This window comes from Adiantum capillus-veneris, chromosome 23 (genome assembly GCF_014529385.1).
Source record: "Adiantum capillus-veneris isolate H3 chromosome 23, ASM1452938v2, whole genome shotgun sequence".
Lineage (NCBI taxonomy): Eukaryota > Viridiplantae > Streptophyta > Polypodiopsida > Polypodiales > Pteridaceae > Adiantum > Adiantum capillus-veneris.
The window spans coordinates 112,239,230-112,263,792 of record NC_140953.1 but is presented as its reverse complement, the minus strand read 5'-3'; positions in this window follow the sequence as shown (position 1 = coordinate 112,263,792).

The window sequence follows — 24,563 nt, the reverse complement described above, 5'->3', positions numbered from 1 at the left end:
TGCATTGCCAAATGGTTACCTTATTCATGAAAGGTTTTAATGCAAAGTAGATTTGCACGACATATTCTGCATGGAGAAGAGATCTCCAACCGCTGCAAGAATTTCCATCGGTTTGATTTGGGACAGGTACATCTTTGATTGGGGCCTTGTAAAGTTCATACCTTCCACATAGCTTGCCATAAGCAAGCAACAACCTCTTTATACAACTGCACAAAGCAGTATCAAGATGTTAGCTTGAGGCTTCAAATTTACATGGATATCTATAAGAAACACTTTCTGATACATAACACTTACAGCCTAGTTTCAGGGTAGGTTCCTTTTATTGAATTGAACACCCATACTGTTGGTTGGTCAACATCAAGGCATATGAGACTCCAGTGATGGTTGTTCTCATATGGAAAGATGATGATAGTTACTTCCAGCGTAGCACAGTGGAGAAACCAACTCTCAAAGGTGCTAGATGGACTGTTCTTCTGTCTAATAATCACTGACATTTGTGGATCAAGAAGAAACACCTCCGTGTGGGTGTGTGGTGGGAGTTGACTCTAGGACTCCACTGCTACTTTTGCTTTCTCCTTAAGATCTGCTTCCCTCATGTCCTCTGCTTGGCAAGAAACCATCTCTACCCTTGCCCTTGTATTCACATCATGTGTGACATCTACAACTGTGAGTTGTGGCAGTAGCTCAGGGGGGTATAACAAAATTTCCCTCATTTTCTTATCCCTGCAGACATTGGGGACCAGTAGTTTGTCATACCTCCACCTTATCCTTTTTAGTGTCTCACTATCTTTGTCCATTATAGTCACCCTGTGGGCATGGGCTGCTACAATGGTCATGTCACTAAAGTACTCGAGTAGGAAGTCCTCTGCTACTTCTTGTAGAGCCATCAATACCACCACCTTCCACCTTTTAGTGCCCCATGTAGCTTCTTCACATATGGACCTCACCATCCTCTGAAAGGGCAGCTTTGGTATGCACAAATCTACACATTTTTGTGCCTTTCTGATATCTCTGAAAAGTCCCATGTAGCTCTATAACTTCTTCACCCTTGGACCTTTCAAAATTTTATTTGGTTTTCTAGGTCTCTTCTTTGGGGCTGCAGATCTACTACTTCCCTTAGCTGCTAATCCTTGTCCCTTGCCTGCCTTCCTTGCAGTGGCCTTTGTTCTAGCCATTTCACTGTATAAAAATAGAGGAGTCTCTCTCTCTCTCTCTCTCTCTCTCTCTCTCTCTCTCTCTCTCTCTCTCTCTCTCTCTCTCTCTCTCTCTCTCTCTCTCTCTCTCTCTCTCTCTCTCTCTCTCTCTCTCTCTCTCTCACTACAAGAGGCTATTCATATTAGCGACGCTCACACAGCGACGCTCAAAAAAAAAATTTCGCGGCGTCGCTATGAGCGTCCCAAACGTACAAAGAAATTTGCGACGCTCATAGCGACGCTCATAGCGACGCCGGCTGGGGTAAAAAATTAACCGAGCGCGCCCAAAAACTCAGATCTCAGATCTGAGTTTTTCGGCGCCCTCAAGCAAGGAGCAGGTAACGCTCTCCCTCACTCTCTCTCTCTCTCTTTTTCTTCTCCACACACACACACACACACACACACACACACGAGGAGAGGAAGGAGAGCGAGGTATGCTCCTTCCCTCTCCTCATTCTCATGTTCCCTTCCCCTTTTTATCTCTCCCTCTCTCTCTCTCTCACACACACACATACACACACACACATAGTGTTTTTGAGAGAGAGAGAGAGAGAGAGAGAGAGAGAGAGAGAGAGGGAGAGAGAGAGAGAGAGAGAGAGAGAGTGTACAAACAAAAACAAAAACGCACACACACATACATAAACAAAGAATGCACACACACATTGAGAGAGAAAAAGAGAGAGAGAGCATGCATAAACAAAAAACGCACGCATTGAGAGAGGAAAAGAGAGAGAGAACATGCATAAACAAAAAACGCACACATTGAGAGAGGAAAAGAGAGAGAAAACATGCATACGATCCAAAAAAACGCACACACATTGAGAGAGAAAGAGAGAGAAACTAATTTAACGTCGTAGGAAACTAATTAAAATTAAAAGACCTAAAGATCTAGCCGACGAGGAGTTGAACTCAAGACCTATTATTCAAGAGGGAAATGGCATAATCAATCTATCATACTTGGCATGGGTGATAGAAAGGTTATACCATTTATCTCTTTTTATTGGCACACACATCCACACACGCGCACACACACAAGAAGAAGAGAGTTATAACGTCGTAGGAAACTATCTTAAAAGACGTTAAAGATTAGGTTATATGTAGACTTACATTAAATTAGATTTAGGTTTATTTTTAACTAGATTTACGTTTATTTAAGCTAGATTTATATTTACGTTATATTAGATTAGATTTAGGTCTCCATAGACTGCGATGCCTGCATGAAGCGGGTGAAGAAAGCCCTCAATGGAATATAGGGTATTGCTGCCTTCACTCATGGTGGGCTCCGTCGATCCAAAAGTACTGGTGAAATGTCTTCAGAAGATAGGGAAGAAGGTGGATCTTCAGGGCGGCAAGAGTCACTACATCCTCGACACAATGACCATCTAGACAACCTCTAGTCATTAGACTTACATTAAATTAGATTTAGCTTTATTTTTAGTTAGATTTACGTTTATTTAGATTTATGCTTATTTACGTTAGATCGAGTCCACGCAAGAATTACTTACGGTTTAGGGTTTAGAGTTAGACGAACAGTGAAAAGATCTACTGTGAAAAGATGTTAAGATGCTCTGAAGTGCTACAGCTAGAGAAGAGGCAAAGGGGTTTTGTCCACTAGATGCAGTATCATGTAGACGTGGGTGTGTAGATTTCTTGTACCCACAAATATAGGTATTGACCAATAAAGACGATATTATAACCCGGTGGTTCTGATCTCCGTGCACCTCTAGACCGAGGTGTGCGGGGATTGGACATGACTAGAGAATGTGAGGTAAAGAGAGAGAGAGAGAGAGAGAGAGAGAGAGAGAGAGAGAGAGAGAGAGAGAGAGAGAGAGAGAGAGAGAGAGAGAGAGAGATAATACGAAGAATGCCAATAGAATATTAAATTTGTTGTCCAGGTTATAAGTTTTTTGTCCTCATTATGAGTAGCGACGAGGATGTGGGACCGTCCAACCGAAACACCTATCTCTCAACGAGGGTCTTATGTCCTTGTAATCAATGCAAGCATGATGTGCGACGGACAAGACGTGTTTCTTTGCAGCACGTTCGCGAATTTGGCGAGTTCGATCCATCTATTATAGATGGATTTGTTGCCAATTATAACTCATCGGACTCTGACACTGGCCAACAAGCAGCAATCTTGCAACCCAATAGACGTGTTCGCAGGCACTTTGGTGAAGCAGCATATGTGAGGCCACAAGATGTAGCCTCTGACAGCTTGGGGGATGATCATGCAGAGCACATTCCCAACGAGGCAATGGTTGAGCCCGAGATTGATGAAATGATCGAGACGATCATGGATTCAGAAAGGCTTATCTATGATGATATGAAAAGTGAAGCCGATACGCCATTGTATAATGGAGCACATATGTCTAGATTGAAAGCACTCCTGGTTCTTCTCAACATGCAGGCAAAGTTTGGATGGAGTGACACTAGCGTCACAGCGCTTTTCAGGTAATCTATTACAATTAGTTTACTTTAATAGAACTCTAAATGTATAATGATCTGATAGATTTTTACACGACTGTATCATATTTTTATGTTGTGTAGATTGCTGAAAGAGCACATACTACCAGCTGACAATGTGATGCCAGATTCCCGAGATGAAGCAAGAAAGATTTTGCGAAACTTGGGGATGGATTACAATTCTATCCACGCTTGTCCTAATGACTGCATTCTTTTCAGAGGGGAATACATAGACATGGAGAAGTGTCCGAAATGTGATTCCGAAAGATATCGAGTAGATCTCCACGGGACAAAAATTCCACAAAAGGTTTTGCGACATTTCCCTCTGCTTCCTCGCATCAAGCATTTCTTCGAATGTAAGTCCATGGCCGCCCTAGCATCATGGCATGAGGAGAATAAATCTTTGGATGGTGTGCTACGAATTCCTGCAGATTGCGTAGCGTGGAAACATATAGATGGAACATGGTCGGATTTTGCCAGGGAAGCTCGAAATTTGCGCTTAGGCCTGGCTATGGATGGCGTAAATCCATTTGGTCAAAGATCAACATCTTACAGTGTATGGCCCGTTGTCATCGTCAACTACAACATTCCCCCGTGGTTGACTACGAAGAAGGGGCACCTATGGCTAAGCTTGATTGTGCCAGGGCGATATAAAGTGGGGAATATGGATGTGTATCTTCGTCCACTATTGGAAGAGCTACAACAATTGTGGATTGGCATAGAGGTGGTGGATATGAGCCAACACACAGGACGACGGAATGCTTTGATTAGAGGCATTCTAATGTGGACCATGCATGACTATCCCGGGCTAACAGAATGCTCAGGTGATCTATTGACACTCCTCACTTAGACACTGTAAATCTTGTTTTTTCCCATCGTTGATCTATTATCATGTGTATACATGCAGGGATTCAAACAAGCGGATACAGAGCATGTGTCACATGTGGACCTAGACTGAATGCACGTAGGGCACCCTCACTGAAGAAGCAAATCTACGAAGTTCATCAAGCGTATCTTCCAGAGAATCATGTGTTACGCGACGGCTTTTTGGGAAGAGAGCCACCAAGGATGTCTGCACAAGCATGGTTAGAGCAGAAGGAGATGTGCGATGACGGATTGCCTCCAGGGATGAAGAGACTATCTCTATGGTACGAGTTACCATACTGGCCCCGACTCATGATCAATCACTTGCTCGATCCAATGCACATATTCAAGAATGTGGGTAATCTACTATGGGACCATTTGACCGGCAAGAAAGATACTTTGGGAGCCAGAGTTGACCTTAGAAATGTGGATCGTATGGAGAAATATTGGCCGCAAACAGCGTCTGATGGATCGATAAAACTCCCTAAAGCACCATGGATTTTCACAGGAGCCCAAGAACGCAAAGTAAAAGAGACCATTCGATCTTTGCGGACCCCCACTGGCGTAATGCACTCGCTCCGAACGTGCTAGAGACCCCTGCCGGGACACCCAGGTTCACGCGTCACCGGCCAGAGGGCTTGCCTTACTCCGTCGACATCAGCGGCGGCATCATCATGGATGATGACGGCAAGAAGGTGATCTCGCGCATGCGTGGTCTTTGCTCTCAGCTGTTTAGACACTACATACTAAACAAATGGAGTGAAGTACCAAGTGATTTAAAAAATAGAGTCATCAGCATACTTCATGATGAGTTTCCCGTTCCAACACGGGATCAGCGCTTCAATGAAGACCTGATGAAGATTCGAATGCGCGAATACTGCAAACACAAGCGTTCCGAAATGCAAAAAGCAATCAAGAATGGGTGGAACAGGACAGATTGGATGGCCAAAGAATATTGGAAGAATGCGAAGAAAGCAGCGCGCGAGAATCCCGACAAGTGGAAGCAACAAAAGGATGCAGCCAGAGCGCGAGTAGAGGCAGGGAGCTCGCACCACTTGGGGAGCGGTGGATGGGCATCATTTGAGGCCAATTTTGTAAGTGTTTTCATATTGCTCTTTATGTTCGATAGTTTAGGGTTTATGAGTTTTTTAGTTCTAACATAATGAAATCTTTGTATGTTTTGACAGTGGTCGATGACAGGACGTGATCCCACACCGTACGAGCGCGAGTACGCAGGCCGGAAGGGCTTAAACGCCCTGATGGACATTCTCAGTTCTCGCGGCGGCATGGTTAGTATTAGGGTTTACTCTTTTCTATTTTTTGTATTGTTTTATAAATTTCATTATATGTTTATACTTACTGAAAGCTGTCTTATTGTCTTTTTTTGTAGAATCCGACGGATACACCGCTTGGACGCGATGAGACGTCTGACTAGACGACGTCAGTTTAGCCGTAGCTAGATAGCATTAGTTTAGGGTTTCTCATAGCTTATGTATCATGAGACGGATTTTATACGTCTTTTTGAACCATGTATATTATTACATTTGTCACCGCAGTTCCTTTTGCCAATCAATTCTTTATGCCTATGATGTTGTACAATTGTCATTATTACATTTTCCAATCAATTCATTTTGCCTATGATGTGTACAATTGTCAATTTTGCAAACAATGCGTCTTGTGGGTGACTATTTTGGGTCTATTATTTTTTCATTGCACTTTTTTTAAAAAGTGAATCAAGTACAATATGGTTGATGGGTGGCAGGGCATTCAATGCCCTGCCACCAAAAAAAAATTCTCTCGGGCGTCGCTATAAGCGTCGCTATTTATGGCTCTGGAGCGTCGCTATGAGCGTCGCTATAGTCTTCTGTGTAAACGTCGCTATATACGTCGCTATAGGCGTCGCTATATGCGTCGCTATATAGCGACGCTTATAGCGACGCCTATAGCGATGCTCGTAGCGACGGTTTTAGCGACACCGGGGGTTATAAAAACCCAATGTATTTCCGTCGCTAACAACGTCATAAGAGCACACAACCTCTTGTAGTGTCTCTCTCTCTCTCTCTCTCTCTCTCTCTCTCTCTCTTTCTATAGCGTAGCATATTTAAAGAGAGAGAGAGTGAGAGACTCCCATTACTAACGGCGCGCGTGAAACATGTTTTGACCCCAAAATACACCTCCGTGCGCCGTTAGTATAAGGGTACAGGAAGACTCTCTCTCTCTTTCTCCCTCCTTCCCCAGTCTCTACACTTTTTCTTCCTCTCTCTATAACACACACACATACACAGACAAACACACACACTCATGGATACACTCCATCTCTCTCACTCGTGGATGCACAGTACTAAAGGCGCGCAAAGAGACATACAAACCGGAAGTGCTTGTCTACGCGTGACTTTAGTATATATATATATAGAGAGAGAGAGGGGCTGTGTGTGTTTGTGTGTGTATCTATGTTATATTTGTGTGTCTGTGTGTTTGTGTTTCTGTGTGTGTGTGTATGTGTGTGTGTGTGTGTGTATGTTATATTTGTGTGCCTGTGTGTTTGTGTGTGTGTGTGTGTGTGTGTGTATGTGTGTGTGTTGTATTTGTGTGTGTTTGTGTGTGTGTATGTGTGTGTGTTGTATTTGTGTGTGTTTGTGTGTGTATGTGTGTGTTGTGTGTTAAGAGAGAGCTAGATATGGAATATACTCTGAGAGAAACAGAGAGAGAAAAATAGACAGGGAACAGAGAGAGAGAGAGGGAGAGGTAGAGGGACATATAGAGGGACGTTTTAGAAACAGACAGAGAAGCACAGCCTGACCTTTTGGAAAGAAAGAGAGAGAGAGAGAGAGAGAGAGAGAGAGAGAGAGAGAGAAAGGGAGATAGAGAGAGAGAAAGAGAGATAGAGGATAGAGAGAGAGAGGGCCAAACCTTCTAAGGATGCAGACCTGCGTTATGTCGAAGATGGGTCAAGTTAATATTGCAAGTGCTTTCTGTCGGAGACGCAGACGACGTCTCTCTCTCTCTCTCTCTCTCTCTCTCTCTCTCTCTCTCTCTCTCTCTCTCTTTCTCTCACTTTCTTTGATGCGGTGTGGTTTTTCTCTCTCATCACCTTTATATGTGACGTACGAAAGTATACAGGCTCAATAAATGACCGCACGTGCGGCTTCATGCAGTTATATTCGATTTTTTAGTAACACGTGGGGCGCCGCGTATCCGTAATAAGTGTGATTTTTAGAGAGAGAGAGAGAGAGAGAGAGAGAGAGAACCATAGAAAGAGAGAGAGAGAGAGAGAGAGAGAGAGAGAGAGAGAGAGAGAGAGAGAGTGAGAGAGAGAGAGAGAGAGAGAGAGAGAGAGAGAGAGAGAGAGAGAGAAAGCAATGGAGAAGACACCTCCCATGGAGTTTCTGCAAACTCCACCAACAAAGGTGATCTCTCACTCTATATCTCTATATTTCCAGCTGTAGGTAGCAAATTGTGTGTGTGTGTGTGGAAACAAAGAAAAACCCATACTATTGTTCAACACACACACACACACACACCTCTCAACACATACTTACATAGACACACACACACACACACACACACTCTCTCTCTCTCTCCCTCTCTCTCTGTCCCCGTGTATTAACGGTGCGCAGAGACAACCAAACACTGGCTGCATCTCTCTCCGCACGCCTATAGTACATTCATGACACTTGCCATCTCTCTCTCTCTCTCTCTCTCTCTCTCTCTCTCTCTCTCTCTCTCTCTCTCTCTCTCAATAGTACTCAAGGCGTGCGTAGAGAGTTGCAAAGAGTATGTTTTTGTGTGTGCGCGCCTTTAGTTTTTTTCAAGAAAAAGATTCTTCTGTTAGTTAATGAAGTTGTCCATAGGGAAACAACCACCTCTACAAGAGAGGGCTACAACACTCATGATGGGGAGACTTTCCCAATGAAAAGATAGCATATGTACAATAAGGCTAAATCAAGAGATGAGAGGAGGGAAGAGCCACACAGGTGGGTGGTAGTGCCATCTGAGCACACCTTGAACCATGGTGAAGAAAGGCCTAGGGTGCCAGAGTCGAAGGAAAGCCTCTCTGCGCTCCTACATGCGATCGGAGCTACCTTGGAGTCTCTCGAACTATCTTCTAAGAGCATGGATCGATCGGCTCTAGCCAATGATGTCAAACAATCTCTACTGGTGGCACAAGGCGAGCCTCGACGATGTGGAAACAACGGGCCCACCAGATGAACCAGAGTGTCAGGCCACTCATGAGCTCCCAGCACTACTCTCTCTCACTGAACCACTCTTGTGGAGTAAGGTCTATGGCAGGCTACAGTGTAGGTTGCCCACCCTGCATCACTATCATCCTTCTAGCGGAAGATATCTAAAAAGAGTCAAAAAATGATTTTTGAATATGTATATATGTTGAGAGGGAGTTTTAAGTAAAGAATAAGTAAAAATGAGCATTTTGAAAAAAACTCAAATTTTGGCTCTTAGTGACCCACGTTTTTTCTTATGTGGCACACCCCTATACTTCCTTCATTTTCAAAAATCTAGAGAAAGAAAGTAGCCTCTTAGAGAGAGAGAGAGAGAGAGAGAGAGAGAGAGAGAGAGAGAGAGAGAGAGAGAGAGCGTGTCTATGTGTGTCTTTGTTTGTGCTTTGGAGAGAGAGAGAGAGAGAGAGAGAGAGAGAGAGAGAGAGAGAGAGAGAGAGAAAGAGAGAGAGACAGAGAGAGAGAGAGCGTGTCTATGTGTGTCTTTGTTTGTGCTTTGGAGAGAGAGAGAGAGAGAGAGAGAGAGAGAGAGAGAGAGAGAGAGAGAGAGAGAGACACTTGTCATGTTTCCTGGTGCATAGGATTAAGGTCTAGTAGGCAGAAGAGGCTGAAACCAGACCCAGAGCTTGTGCCAGGATTTCATCCTTTGCAGGCTCAGTTGCTTAATGTTTCTGCCAAAAGAACTGTTGACTTTTTTCAGGACATATCCGAAGAAGAGTCAATTGGTGAAGATGAGTCAGAGAGGTCACCAGGCCAAGAGGATCCCTCACCCTCTACAGTACTTGTCAAGAAAAATACAAGAAAGAGGAATATAGACTTCTCAGATGATGCAGATGTCCCAGAAAGCAGTCCCTGTGCAAGTAAAGGTAAAGCCAAAGAGGATGTGCCTTCTCTGGAAGACCCAACTGCAACTGATGAGAGGCTGTTTGATTTTGCAACATCTTGTGGTGCTGGGGACAAATATGATCTAGTTCATTCTATTTTTAACCCAAAATTTGACATTGAAGACCTTTTAGCTCAGCACAGTGAATTCTTGCAGTCCTACAGAGATAAATTTGAAGTGATGGTGCAGGTAGAGAGGGTTGTTCTGCCCAGTATGACTGTTGTGCATTTAAATGACTATGGTGGAAAGGGACAGGGACTAGAGAAGTATAGGGAATTACCACCTGCTTACCGACATTCAGTCTGCCCTTTGCACCAAAAAGCCTGTGCAAACTTATTCAGGAATCCTTTGGCTTTATGATTTACCTAAACAACCTGTTTGGATTCCTCATGCAGAATCCTAATGAGGTGTTAGAGGAGCAGGATGCAGCACCAGATGAAGAATGCGAGGAGACAACACATATACAAGAAGTCGAGGAGGTTGAAGATACAGTCGACCTTGAGGTTGAGGCAATTGAAGTACAAAGAAGTAAGATGATCTCTGTGAAAACCACAGAAATCAAACTACCTTTGGATGTCAGTAACTTCACTGAGAAGCATGCTCAAATGATGCTGCCTGTTGTGTCTGACTTCAGGATTGGAGATAGGACCTATATCTTTTTACATGATGTGCAAAGCATCTTTTATTTAAGGGAGGACTTCTCCCTAGCTATCATTTCCAAAGTCCAAGAGGAGAGGAGTGGATTTGTTTCAGAGGATAGTAGTGATGATGAGGCAATGGAAACATCTAGCAATCCAATGGAATGCCTCCGAAGATGCTTTGAGAAAGCTGAAAAATACAAGGAGACACTATCTGATCAAGCCACCTTCCAAGCAATAAGACAAAGCCTAAGATCATCAACAAGTAACAAAGAAGTGGAGGATTGGTTTAACCATTCAGGTCAGGGGTCAACTACATCTGTAGACCTGTGGTGGCAGGAAAACCTCTTTCTGCAAGACGAGAGCTTCATGGTAACTCTCTCTCTCTCTTTATGTGTGTGTGTATGTCACTTACTCAGACATGATATGTGCAATCTTGGATTGCTGACAAGGATGAATTCCTTCAACAGCAGACTCTAGAGTATCGTGGAAGGGATGCGGCCCTAGCACAGTACCTTTCAAAGATTTGCGAGTCGCCGATAGTAGTTTTTCACAATTCCATGTCACAAGAGGGTTCAATAGCAACTTACACATTAAAGAAACTATCACGATTCTTGGGTGGACCCGTGCTGCCCAAAAGTGCAGATAAAGTCATTCTTTTGGACAAAGTGTTTGCCAAAGATTGTTTTGGTTACTGCCCGGGCTATACAAGTGGTCGGACAGCCTATTACTACACTTACACAGCAATGGCACTAGCTCTTGGTAGACAAAACCCAGATGAACTTGATACACTTCAAGTAGCAATTGTATAAGATCATGTATTACAGAAATTTTTTACAATGTCATCCACTCAGAGTATCTTTCTCCACTTGTGGTTCACATTCACCATTGTCTCTCTCCACCTTCGTTGACTTTCACGAGCACCGGAGTTGTTGTATGCCATTGATCTTTTAACTTTTTGTTGTTGTAAATTTTTGATGGCTTGTGTTGTTGCTGAAGAGGCGAAGACTTCTTTTGCCTGCATTCGATGAATGATTCTACGATAGAACCATTCAAATAGTTCTCTCAAATTGTTAGCCTTGATTTGAGAGCCACCGTGTCGTGTGTGCATGAAATAAGCATTTCTCGCCATGTAATGAGACTTTTCCATCCCTTGGGTATTCCATATTGCCAGGTTCCCATAATTTTGTATAAAATATGGTAAATGATTGAAAATGATGTGCTGGATATGAAAACAGATTAGTTAGAATGTTTTACACTCACATAGTTGCACATAAAAGAGAATCAAATACACCATAATACCATGTAGTGAGTAATTTGGGTGTCTGTCCATGCTGTCTTGAATGATTTTTTGAGAAGGTTGAGATTCTCCTTGAACTTGTTCATATCACCTTGTGACCAGTCATCTTTGTCGCACATCAGAAATAGGATGTCTATTGATCGCCAAACCTCAACCTTCGCGTTACGAGTAATTGGTTCTTGGTCTTTGACTGCAATATGTAGCTTTTTCCAGCTCTGATACTCTACCTTGCTAACATAAGATGTGTTATATATTTTTCCATGTTTTGTTAGCTTCGGATCTCCTATTCCTTGGGGTTTAGATAAAAACCTCCATGCCTTCACCCCACCGATGGATGGTTTGCATGGGACATTCTTCTCAGCAGTTGATCTCTTTTCATCCCACTGGATTTTCACATTGCCACCATGAAACCCCATATCCGACAGTACCAATTCTAAGCGTTGCAGGGCTACTTGTCGCTCTGCTGAGTTCTTAATTTTCCAAGCAAACCCGATATATAAGTAGACCAATTTCTCCACAATTCCACAAAGGGCATGCATTGTACAGATGTGGATATTCACAAGTGGTATTTTCAAAACCGGTCAAAAAGCATGGTCCTCAATGTGACGTGTTGGAGCTTTTCTCCACCACTTTGGGTCCATGACCTTTGCACGCTCCATGCAGAACAAACACGTCGAATTTTCCATTGCACCCATTCCACAATTATACATGCACTTTAATGTTTTGAGGTCACCTGAAAGATGCCACTGGACTTGAAAGTCTCCCCTTTGATCTAGACATAGTACCTCTCCCTAGTTAGTCTGTCGATCAATCACCTCCGGAATATTAGTTCGATGGAACACCGAATATAGAATCTCATGATCTTCTTTCTTTACCTGCAACACAAAATAAATGAGACTTAAGTAGATGTGAACATTTGAGCTTACCTGAGAATCTCGCTTACCTCAAACGCACCAAGCCACCATATGTTAGATTCTGATTGAACACTAAAATACAAAGGATCATCACTGGGACACTTTGCGAGGGCTCTATTCATTAAATTAATAGTAACACGCTCTAGATTTTTCTCTTTAACAAGCTCACACTCATCCAGTTTTAACACAAAATGTAATACCCCTCATGACTCTTCAAATGTGATGTTGTAAAACTCCACCATTCTCTTTTGTAACATCTGCAGGTCCATAAAAATATTATTGAACTCATCATATTCCATGTTTGCTCCATGGCCACTGTAAGTTGCTTTAATATGAAAGGGCTGCCAATATAGTCTCCCTGTGCCTCGTTAAGCTGAAGCCTCTCTTTCCAAACACTTGAGGCTGATGGTAAAAGTTTGGATTTTATACCCTTCTTAACAAAGATGGATGAGACAGATTTTTGTATAGTCGAATATCCTCTTTTTCTTACACCAAGTGAATCAAGTGTGCCTTGTATCTCTTTTGCAGGCACTGAGTTCTCTGAAATAATGCGGTCCACTACATTTCGTTGTAGGAACTTAAACTTCTTGTCATGTACTATATCTGCTGCCAGGCTTCTACTTATAAGTGGCTTCAATCTCTTTCCTATATTGGCTTTGGGGTCAATGTTTTCCTTGTCAGGATAGATTGAATCTCTACATGAAGACAATGCATAAGTAAATAACAGAAAATTTACTTCACTAACACTATTTACGCACATGAAAACAATGCATAACAAGAAAAAACAACAAGATTACTTAACTAAGACAATGTAGCCAACCAAGAAGCATCACCTTAATGCTCGAATTCTTTTCTTGAGACCTTCGGATGCAACCTGCAATGTTTCAAGATTGCGCAATTTCTTCTTTCGGATACGACACCCAAGATGGTGTCCTTCATTTGACAACTTCGTACCTTTCCTTTCAGTTCCTGTACCTTTGTTTTGTGTTGCAAAATGGTAACCTGATCTGTAGAATGTAAATTTGAAATATGACCAATCTCAAATTGTTGAGCTTGGAGAATGCCCTTATAAGTTTCAGCTTCCCTTGTAAGAGATTTACAATAACCCAGAAGGCCCTTTTCTCCATCACCAACAAAGGTCAATAAGCTTGTAGGATTGACAAACGGTGGAGACGCATTAGTCATTTGATTCTTAGGATAGAGAGAGCCTCTCCTCCAAATATCTATGTGTTTAGCTCCCTGAGCGCTGAGCGTGTCTATGGATGCGAGAGGTATATGTGTGTTTGTTTTACTACGCTTAATCAATGGTTGGTACTCATTGTCCAAATCAATGTGAAGGTGATATTTGGCTCATTTCTGCATAACATTTGTGCCATTTGAGGAGTGCGCCATTAGCCAAATGTGAAGGTTTAATGGAAAGTTAATAGCGGCTGCACCTTCTTCCCTCCATGTTAGCCTCATTCCCTCCATATTGACGAGGTTCATTCAATGCAACTAAAAAGAAGATTATCCCTCAATCATTACGAATGAATGTTCAGAAGAGTAAGGATTCTACTTAAAGTACACTTTTTGAACTTTTACCATGAAAGACCCACCTCTGTTATTTGCCATTTTTTCTAGAGAGAGAGTGCAAAAAATACATTTTCTCAGAAGGCCCTCCAAATGACCTCTGAAATTTCCTAATGATACATGTTTTCTTAGTTCCCTTTGGGCATTTAGATCCAAAAGGAGGCATGGAGCATGCCAAAAGAATTATGGATCTCTTACTAAGTGGAACCTTGGGGACAATGATGAAGTGCTAAATGCACCAAACATGACAAAACTCGGTTTATCATTATGACCTCTAGAATCCCATAGAAACAACTCAATATCTAGCCAAATTTATAGTTTATGATTATATATGGTTCCTACCTACAAAATACACATAATTGGCTTAAGAAACTAGCAATGTTGAGAAAGCTACACTTCTACAGTAAAATGTCTCGTATTCTTCAGCAATCAAAAAACTCAACCATTATCATATACTATGCTATATAGCATATTATTTCCCCCAAAACTCAAGGAAGATTAGCTTTATGTTATAAATGACACTTACACAATCAAAATTGCATTTGGATATCAAGAAAGTCACCCAAAAAATTATAAAAAGTGCTAATTTTGGTCGAAAAACAGGATTAGGTAATTCTTGGAATTTTTGTCATAACTTTCAATTTTAACAATGAGTTCTCCCTAGAAGTGTCAAAACATGTTGACAACTATGAAGGCTTATCAGCTAGCAATCTAAACCTCACAAACATGAAGTTTAGAGTGGTATAGTTGCAAAAAGTTGAAAAAAGGCCAAAAATAGGATCAGTTTTTTCACACATTTTAGGTTCAAAAAATTTGTGCAAGAGTAAGGTCAATGGTGAGATCGATCTTCCAAACAAAATGTCAAGTTTTTTTTCAACTCATAAGGCAAATTTGTGGATATATAGCACCTAGAAATTCATTTTCATACTCTTCGAATAATTCAAGCAAAATGGTCACTTAACAGGACACAAAAGTGTCCAAGGACATAAAAGTGTGCAATTACCATTCCAGTGTTAACACTAGGTTGGTAATGGGACACTTTTATGTCCTAGGACACTTTTATGTCCTGTTAAGTGACCATTTTCCTTGAATTATGTCAAGAGTTTCAAAATGGATTTTGAGGTGCTATCTGTCTAGAAAGTTGTCTCATGAGCTGAAAAAACTTGACATTTTTTTGGAATATCAATTCCATCTTTAACCTTGTTCTTGCACAACATTTCACAACCTAAACTGTGTGAAAAAACGGGTCCTGTTTTTGGCTTTTTTCAACTTTTTGCAACTATACCACTCTAGAATTTATGTCTGTGAGGTCTATAATGCTAGAGAACTATTTTTAGTAGTCCTCAACATGTCCTGATGCTTCTAGGGAGAAATAAATGTTAAAGTTGTAAGTTATGACCAAATTACAAAAATTGTCAAATCTTGTTTTTTAGCCAATTTTAGCTCTTCTATAATTTTTTGGTGGATTTCATGATATCCAAATGCAGTTTTGATTTTCTATGTCGCATATTGTAACATAAAGCTAATATTCCTTGAGTTTTGGGGCACCTAATACCCTATTTTGCATAATAGACAACGATGGTTGATTTTTTCGATTATACATTCTAGTATATCAAGTATAGCTTTTTCAATATTGTTAGTTTCTTGTGACAACTACATGCATTTTGTAGGTAGTAACCATATCTAGTCATAAGGATCAAATTTGGCTAGATATTGAATAGTTTCTATGGGATTCTACAACTCATAATGTTGAACCTAGTTTTTTCATGTTTGATGTATTTAGCACTTCATCTTTGTTCCCAAGATTCCCCTTAGTAAGAGATGTATTATTCTTTTGACATGATCCATGGATCCTTATGAACCTAAAGGACAATAGGGAACTAAGAAAACATGCATATATTATTTTCATTGAGCGTGGCTATAGAAACTTTGATGATAGGTTTGCAAAATGGTGAAAATTCAACTTTTTGTACGTATTTCTGTTGGAAAAACAAAAAATAGTGAGTGAGAAGCAATCATATGTTCTGATCACCAACCCATTGTAGTTAACTAGGGAATTTATCTAAAGTCCTACAAAAATCCTTAATCTTATTTTTATGCAACAAAACGTAAGAAATGACTGTTTTGATGAAAATGTACTGGTCCATCAACTTTGGAGGCTTGGTGTGACCAAAAGATGAGAAATTTTACAAGTTTCGTATTTTATCCATGTGTAGTAGGGCTTGAACTATAACCACATGAAAGGATTTTACAAAATGAGTGGATCTACTATGGTTTTGGAGGCTTTTTTCAAAACCCTGAAAGGACACTTTTATGTCTTGTTAGGTTACCAACCTAGTGTTAAGCTCTACATCAGTGGCTTCTACATCATCTTCTCTACTCAAAGATTGGAATAGCATCTGACGAGAAACTAACATTTGTACTTTTCAGGACCCCCCTTCTCAATCTTTAAAACTGTCTGAACAAGATTGCGTACCTTTTCAAGAGCTGCCCTTCTAGTTCCTGGTTGTAGATTGTGGTCATGCACTCCTAGATGGATCACCAAACATGTTATTGTTGTTTCCTTTGGCATCACATAATAGATCATGCACTTGTAGACATTCAAACAAGTGACCATTTTGTCACAATAGTGGTAGGTTATTCTAGATTTACCTTTTCTAGTAGGATATCCCATGTTGATTTGTCTGTCCAAATGTCCATGAAAGAAGGCATTATTGTATCTTCTTTCACCAAGGTAAAAAGGGCATGTCACTCTGCAACATTGAAGGCTTCCAAGACAATAACTCAAACGCACGGTGCAATCTATGGCCATGTTGGTCCATGCTGGGCGAGACCAAAGGTTTCCGTCATACTTCTGCTCCATATCGAGAATCCTTTTATTGTTTTGAACTGGAGGAAGCTAGAAACAAACATTGCCATTATAAGAATTTGGGAGCTCATCAAACTTTTTGGGAGGTCCACAAATCTCTAAAAGTTTAGACAGCCTGCACTTTAAAATCAAGAGTTAAATGCATATTAGATCTATAAACTAATAAAAATGGGATTCAAGTATATAGTATATAGTACTATACTAAAACAATATAGTCTTATTGTAGTATACAATATATTGGTATATTATATTCTTCACATACTATATGTTTAGTCTATATTTAAACTATAATGATATAATATATACTTGATATTATAATTAGGTAATATAATTATAATTACATATATAGCTATACTTATATATGGTATATAGTTATATTATATACTTATATAATATAAAAGTACCTACATAATATAGAATAATATTAGATAATATAAATAGAGATATACTTATAGTTATGAAATACTTATTATCTCTAACTAATACCTAATTGTATATTTATATCTATAATGTATACTTATAGTTTTAGATATACTTGATTAACCTAATAGTATGAATATAATAGCTATAAGTATGAATTTATAAGTATAAATATAGGTATAACTCTATAAGCTTTAATTATAAGTATAAATGTATAGTTATAGTTATATATATAATAACTATACCTATAATATATACCACATACAATAAATAGTAATAGATATAGTTATATTATATACTTATTTAATATAAAACCATGAATAAAATATAGAATATAATATAGTATCTTAATTAGACTATGCATATTAGACTTATATTATTAACATATAAACTATACGTACTATATAATTATATATTATAAACATATATTGTATGCTTATAATATATATATATATATATATATATATATATATATTATATACAAATATTTACTATAAATCTAAATATTATATATTATATTATTAAGATCTAAATTATAAATTTTATATAATTATATATTATAAACATGCATTATATGCTTATTACATGTATTTAATATCTATAATATAAGATACAATATACTAATTAAATATTACTATGTTGGTAATATATACTTAACGTATAATGTATTATGTAATTATATAATACTATCATATATTGTATATATTATTTAACATTAGTGTCATATACCAATATTTGTAACTCTGTATGACATACAATGATATACTTACCTAATACACGTATACTATATATTGATGTATAAATACTATATAAATTAATATACCTAATGTAGCAATATATTATATACTTTATACTATCCGTATAATTACTATAAGATATAGTATACTAATGTATAGTTAGCTAGTTAGTTTAGTTTCTGTCTTGGCATCATATGAACTGGCTCTAACTTAAGGTTGAAGGTTTTTCCACTTGCAACTTTTCCTCCACTTGCTCGAGCTGGGAGCTCTTCGTCCTCACTCTGAGGTCTTCGGCCAGCTACTCGTGCATAGCAGGTACCTATACACGGGTGGTGGGTGGAGACTGTCATGAAACTGCAAGCGGCAGGAAATGTACAAGCTACGTGCAGATAATCTTGATACTCAACTGCTCTCATCCCCAAAAATACCAATAGCTAATGGATTCTCAATGCCTTGTTGCGGATAGGCTTGCTAATCAACTGATTTTATATTGAGTAATTCTCAATATGTTGATACTCATTTGCACTAATACCAAAAAATGCAAAAAAGCGGGGGGGACAAAGCCCCCCATCATTTGCACGCACGGTCAAATCAACGAACCTAATGAAGGAGTTAATTGATGATATGCATTAATACCAACATGCATGTAATGCTGAATATGTTGATACTCATCTGCTCCAATATTGAAAAATGCAAAAAAAGGGGGGGGATAGAGCCCGCCCATCATCCGCGTGCGCGGATGATGGAGGAGCTCTACGTCCCCATTTTATTTTTCCGAATCAGTGAACCTAATGAAGGGGTTAATTGACAATATGCCTTTGATTACAATATTTGTCTTGTAACTGATTAGGTGTACATACATTATGGGATTAACCACAACTCAAAACGCAAAAAAAAGGAGGAGACAGAGCTCCCCCATCATCCGTGTGTTTTAGTTGTGGTTAATCCCATAATGTATGTACACCTAATTAGTTTCAAGGAAAATATTGTATATAAAATAAAATACATAATATAATATACTATTAATAGATTATATAGTATGTAATATATATAGTATATAGGGTTTATAATATAATTAGTATATATATAATATAAAGTATGTAGAGTACATATTATATTGTAAATATATAGTATAAAGAGTATATAGTAGATAATATAAGGTATATGAGTGTCAATTTTTTGAAAGCTTTTCATTTGGAGCTTTCTCACATAGTTTAGGTCTTCCTAAGTTGCATGCTCAAACTAGAGTGTTCACTTAGATGTTTCTAAGTTTTATCTATCTTTGTAAGTTTGATACATGTACAATCCCTTCAGAACAACAGCATTAGTGTATAAAAAAAAAGTACAACCCAACATGAACTTCTATGTATGTCATTCTTGTAGAGAAACCTACAAGGCTACAACCAAAATAGTACTATTTTTGCACATGTCAAAGTTAAATACTCAAAACAATTTTGCACATGCTACAAGCACTACCATCATTTCAAATAAAGATTCACCAAAAGCAATAATATTTAGGGTCCCAAATAGAACAAGGAAAAAAGCATGCCATCGAGGAGATTGTTTTACTGGGAAATTCCAAAATGGAGCCTCACAAAGTGTACGATCTCCCACCAAAATGTCAAAACAAATTGTGCAAACTACTGGGCATTTCTATCTTCTCTACTTCTTTGAAGGCGTATACCATCAGGGCTGATTCAAGATGAAAGTGAGATCTCTTTCACGTAGTGTTGGTTGATGTATAATCATATGTTGCTTACCATCCAACCCAAGAATCTGTGTGTAGACAAAGTATAAATGCTTACAAGCTATGTAAGATTTTGTTGCTTTCTCTCGTCCTTAAAAATCAGGGCATGTACAATAGGGCTCCATAGCCACATGCACATCATATACATCTTGCATTAATATCTTGAACACGGCATGACGATCAGGCACCATAATTATCTCTTGTACAAAACAAGCTTCCATACATGCTCCTATTTTCATGTGCTTATTTGCCTCCTTAGAGACAACGGACCTCCATTTTTTACTGCGCTTGCTAGAGCTTCCCATTGTCTCCCCTTTCTTGAAAACCTTTGGAGAAGGAGCTCTGATAAAAAAACCTGCCCCTAGCAAACCAGCATACTCCTCCTTTGATACACTTGTTCCACTCTCTACTAGCCAAGTTGTTGGCCTTTCCGGTGGTGACAATACTTGTTTGGCCACAACTTCACTGTGCTGCACATCATGACCACAAAACCACATCCATTGGTGTTGCCTCTGGTCTTTGTAAGTTCTCTCTCCCCAAAAGCATGGGGCCACAAGTCCTGGAGACCTACTTTGCATGACATTCTCACATCTTCTCCCTTCAAGCACACCAAAGCACTTACGAGAGACATTTTGAGGCATTCGTCTGATTGCCCAATGACCCCTTGGCACAGCAATCTCAAAATCACATATAGCATATTCACTAATAGAGGGTGCGGTGTCATCTCTTATGTCATTATCTGCATGAATCTCTTCATCTGTGGAATCTGCATTCACATTAAATTTATGTCCCTCTTTCTTCATGTCCGTATCAAACAAAATCTTTCGTGGTTGTCCGTGCTCTTTTCGTTGTCTAGACTCCATCACATAACCAGGCTTATGAGAAGCTGTTTCTACAAACCCTCTTGCCTTCTTTCTTTGCACGGTTTCCCTATCTCCATGAAATAAAGGTTGCCCATAAAATGGTGTGCCTGCGACTACTCCTTGGAGAGCATGTGCCAGTGCAAGTGGGCTGAGAGTTTTCTCTTTATTTCTTGATCTCTCTAGATACGTTTGCATATCCAGACCAAGCCCTATGTATCTACCAGTCAGATAGCCATGTTGCTTTGTGCATTGAATGTAAGCATTGATGACATCAGTGACACATGCATCATACAAGGAAATTTTTTTGCTACCCCCTTCACCAGCAAGCCAAGATGCATGAATGGTCTCTGACAAATTGGTACTAGGAATTTGAGCTTTTTCCCAAGGACTCATAGATATCTGCATTCCACCAACACAAAACTTTGAATCAGTGAAACAAAAAATAGAGAAGGTCAAAGTTAGGCTCATCATTGTATCATACTTCATTGTGTAGGCTACCCCAGTGAGATATCCTTGTCTCCCACCACTTGAACCATTTCTCCAGTGACTTGATATTCTCACTTGCAACATTATTTGACCACCATCTTCTAATTGCTTCTGCTTGCTTCATTGCCAGACCCATTGTCCTTGATTTGCGCCACGTCTCACACATGTCTTTGTGGATACTAAACTTTTCTTTGGCTATATGTTTTTTAGTATGTTTTTGTAGACTTTTCTCCCAATGGAAGAGACACGACCTTTCCCTTACAATCATGATGTTATTTGGCCCTCCATTGAAAATTGTACGCACGGCAGCCCAATTTGCTCCAGCCTCATCAGCCATAAAGCCTGCAAAGTCTGCTGATGGATAACCTTCTTGAGCCAAAACATCATTAAGAGATCTCCAAAACAAGACTTGTGTTTCTGTATCCTCCTCTTTGGTGTCACAAACCGCTATAACCATCAATCCCTTCAAACTAAAGAAAATAACAAATCAGAGCCACAACAAGTATGAAAATGATGCAATGACAAAATGCTGCAAACCATTAAAAAATTACCTTGCATCATAGACAGAGCATGACATAGTTGCCCATCCATCTATTCTGTGTGTGTGATCAAAATGCACCCAAGAAGCACTCAAATATCCATTTCCTCCCAGACGCATGCTATTGACAAGGTCTATACCAGACCCTGGACCTTTTGTTGACATCTTAAAGATGTAGCACTTATCATTTGGGCCACCTTGTCCAGGGAAACGACTCCCATGAAAGTAAGGAAAGTGACATTTTTTCTTCAAAACCATGATGTGGTCAAACCCATCCACAACAATCGAGTATTGTTGTCTTTTCTCAGTAGCTACCATTACCTTAAATCTATACAAAACAAGTCAAAAATTGAAATAACCTTATTGCACTGAAAAATCTAAATGTCAAATGTTTTACCTTTGATTCTGAACCAGTGGAATCATTTCTTCCAATATATTTGAGAGCTCTGACTCCCCCATTTTTAGTTCATCTGAACCAACAATAGCGTCAACCAATAATTGTCTGGCGACAATCATCTGAACTCTTCTTGGTCCACTGCTTCTATCCACCTTCAAGACACTTGCAACCATCTTCCGTATTCTCTCTATTGTGGCTCTTGACGTACCTGCTTGAACTTTATGCAAGTGATGACCTATGTGAATCATCATTCTTGTAAGCTTTGGATCTGAGGGAAAAATGTAGTACACTTTACAAGAACAAGGACTCTCACAGAAAACAACTTTTTTGCAATAATGACAAGTGATACGTAGGTTTTCGTCTTCACATAGAAGCCCTTTGCTTACTTGCTTATCCAAGTAACCATGAAAGAAGGATACATTGAACTTGGTGTTGTTCAAATAATACGGGCAAAGAACTCTATGACAAACTAATGAGCCCAAGCAATAACTAAGCCTAACAGTACAATTTATGGACATGTTAGTTTTATGCGGCCTAGTCCAAAGATGACCATCAAATTTTTGCTCCATCCCTTCCATCCTCTTACAACCTTCTTCAACGGGGGGTAGCTCAAAGGAAATGTCACCATCATAAACTTGTGGAAGTTCAGTCACCTGTTTGATTTGCTTACTATTGTTTATCAGATGTTGTAGTCTGAAACATGTTTTGGTACCTAAAATCCAAGGGATAATGGAGTTTTTTGTCAAATCATGCACGTCATCATCACTGGAGTCCAGTCTTTGTTTTTTATCAACAGGATTTGTTTCCTCTTGCATTGGTGGATTGTTTATCTCAAAACAATCTTCTTTTGCACATGGACTGTTGTTGATGCTTGTTATGCCTGGCTTAGCACCAAAATCACTCTCGCCACTATCTGTAATATAGAGCATATCACTAGAATGTTCAATGAAATACTTAGAAGAGAGAGTAGAGTCTAGTAAAAAGTGCTCATTTTCATCAATATCCCACTCTGAAGGGGTTTCGATATACATTTTTTCCAACCCGATGTAAACTATTGCTTTCAAACAGGTAAATTTGTAGGTTGGAGGAAGAATACACTGAAGATAATATCTGCTGAGCAAGAGTTTGTTGTGTCGAAGCTCTACTTCTCTAGTGTGAGTCTCTTTTCCAAGTGTCCAAGAGATAGTTACTCTGTCCATCTCCATAGCAAGACAAAGGAAGCAGCTGCTTGTCTAGACCTAATACAAATTTCTTACCAAAATATAAAACATAATGTTAAAAGAGAATGCATATATTTTTACTAATGTAATATTCTTCACAGAATCAGTGACTGCCGTGTCATAAATGACGACGGCTACAATCATAATTTAATATTCTCTCATGGTTGATTTTTAAATAATACCGACGGCTACAATCATAATTTAATATCCTCTCTCCAATCATAACGTTAGGTAAAAATCATATATTTACGAGGTAAAAGAGACTCGCAATCATTAGACATGCAGATCATTCCACAAAATACACCTATTTTCAAGAATATAAACACAAAAACCAAGAGGTTTTTTTTGGATAAGTTTCGTAGGTATTACGAAAAAAATCCACTAAATTTCACAAAAACCAAGGTTTTTTTGACCATCTAAAATTTGATAATAAAATTAATGAGAAATTACCAAAATACCTCTCTAATTTTTGGAATATCCAAAAATATCCTTCAAATTTTTCATAATTCTCAAAATACCCCTGTTTGTGAGAGTAAATTTATCCAAAGATTAAAAAAATTGTAGCTTTTCATAAGAAGACTGATTGTCAAAAACTAAAATTCAAGCTTGTTATTTACGCTTTGGAGATGAATTGAGTCATTATTTTTAGACATAATTCTTTTTTTTTGGGAGGTGAGCACTAAAAATCGGATCTCGATTGTCAAAAATTAATAAAGATAGAAAATCGTGAGCAAGCGTACTTTGGGAAATTTTGAAATTTGAGAGGTATTTTTGGAATTTGCACAAATTAGAAGGGTATTTTGGTAATTTTTTCTCAAATTAAGAAGATCCTCAAGTTTTAAAACCCTAAAATTATTAATAACCCTTAACTTTACAAAGCTTCTTATCTGTGGAAAAAATGGCGAAGCAGAGCAACGAGCAGACCAGGTACATCCCATTTTTGCTCTCTTCCTCCATCTCTCCCTCCACGCCTTCTCCCCACTCATTGAGCACGCTATCCATCTATCAGTGGATGCTTTGTTATTGGATGTGGAAGCAATTGATGACCTAGCATGGCATAGGTAAGACTTACATATTTCTCTAAAAAGTTATATTACCATAATGTACTCTTATCATAATCATTTGTTTTGTGTTAGTATTGAAATGTGGTTCAAGAAAACACCAATCTATGATGGGCGCGAGTATGCATTGAAGGGGGAAATCTCCCAATATGTGGCAAGATTGATC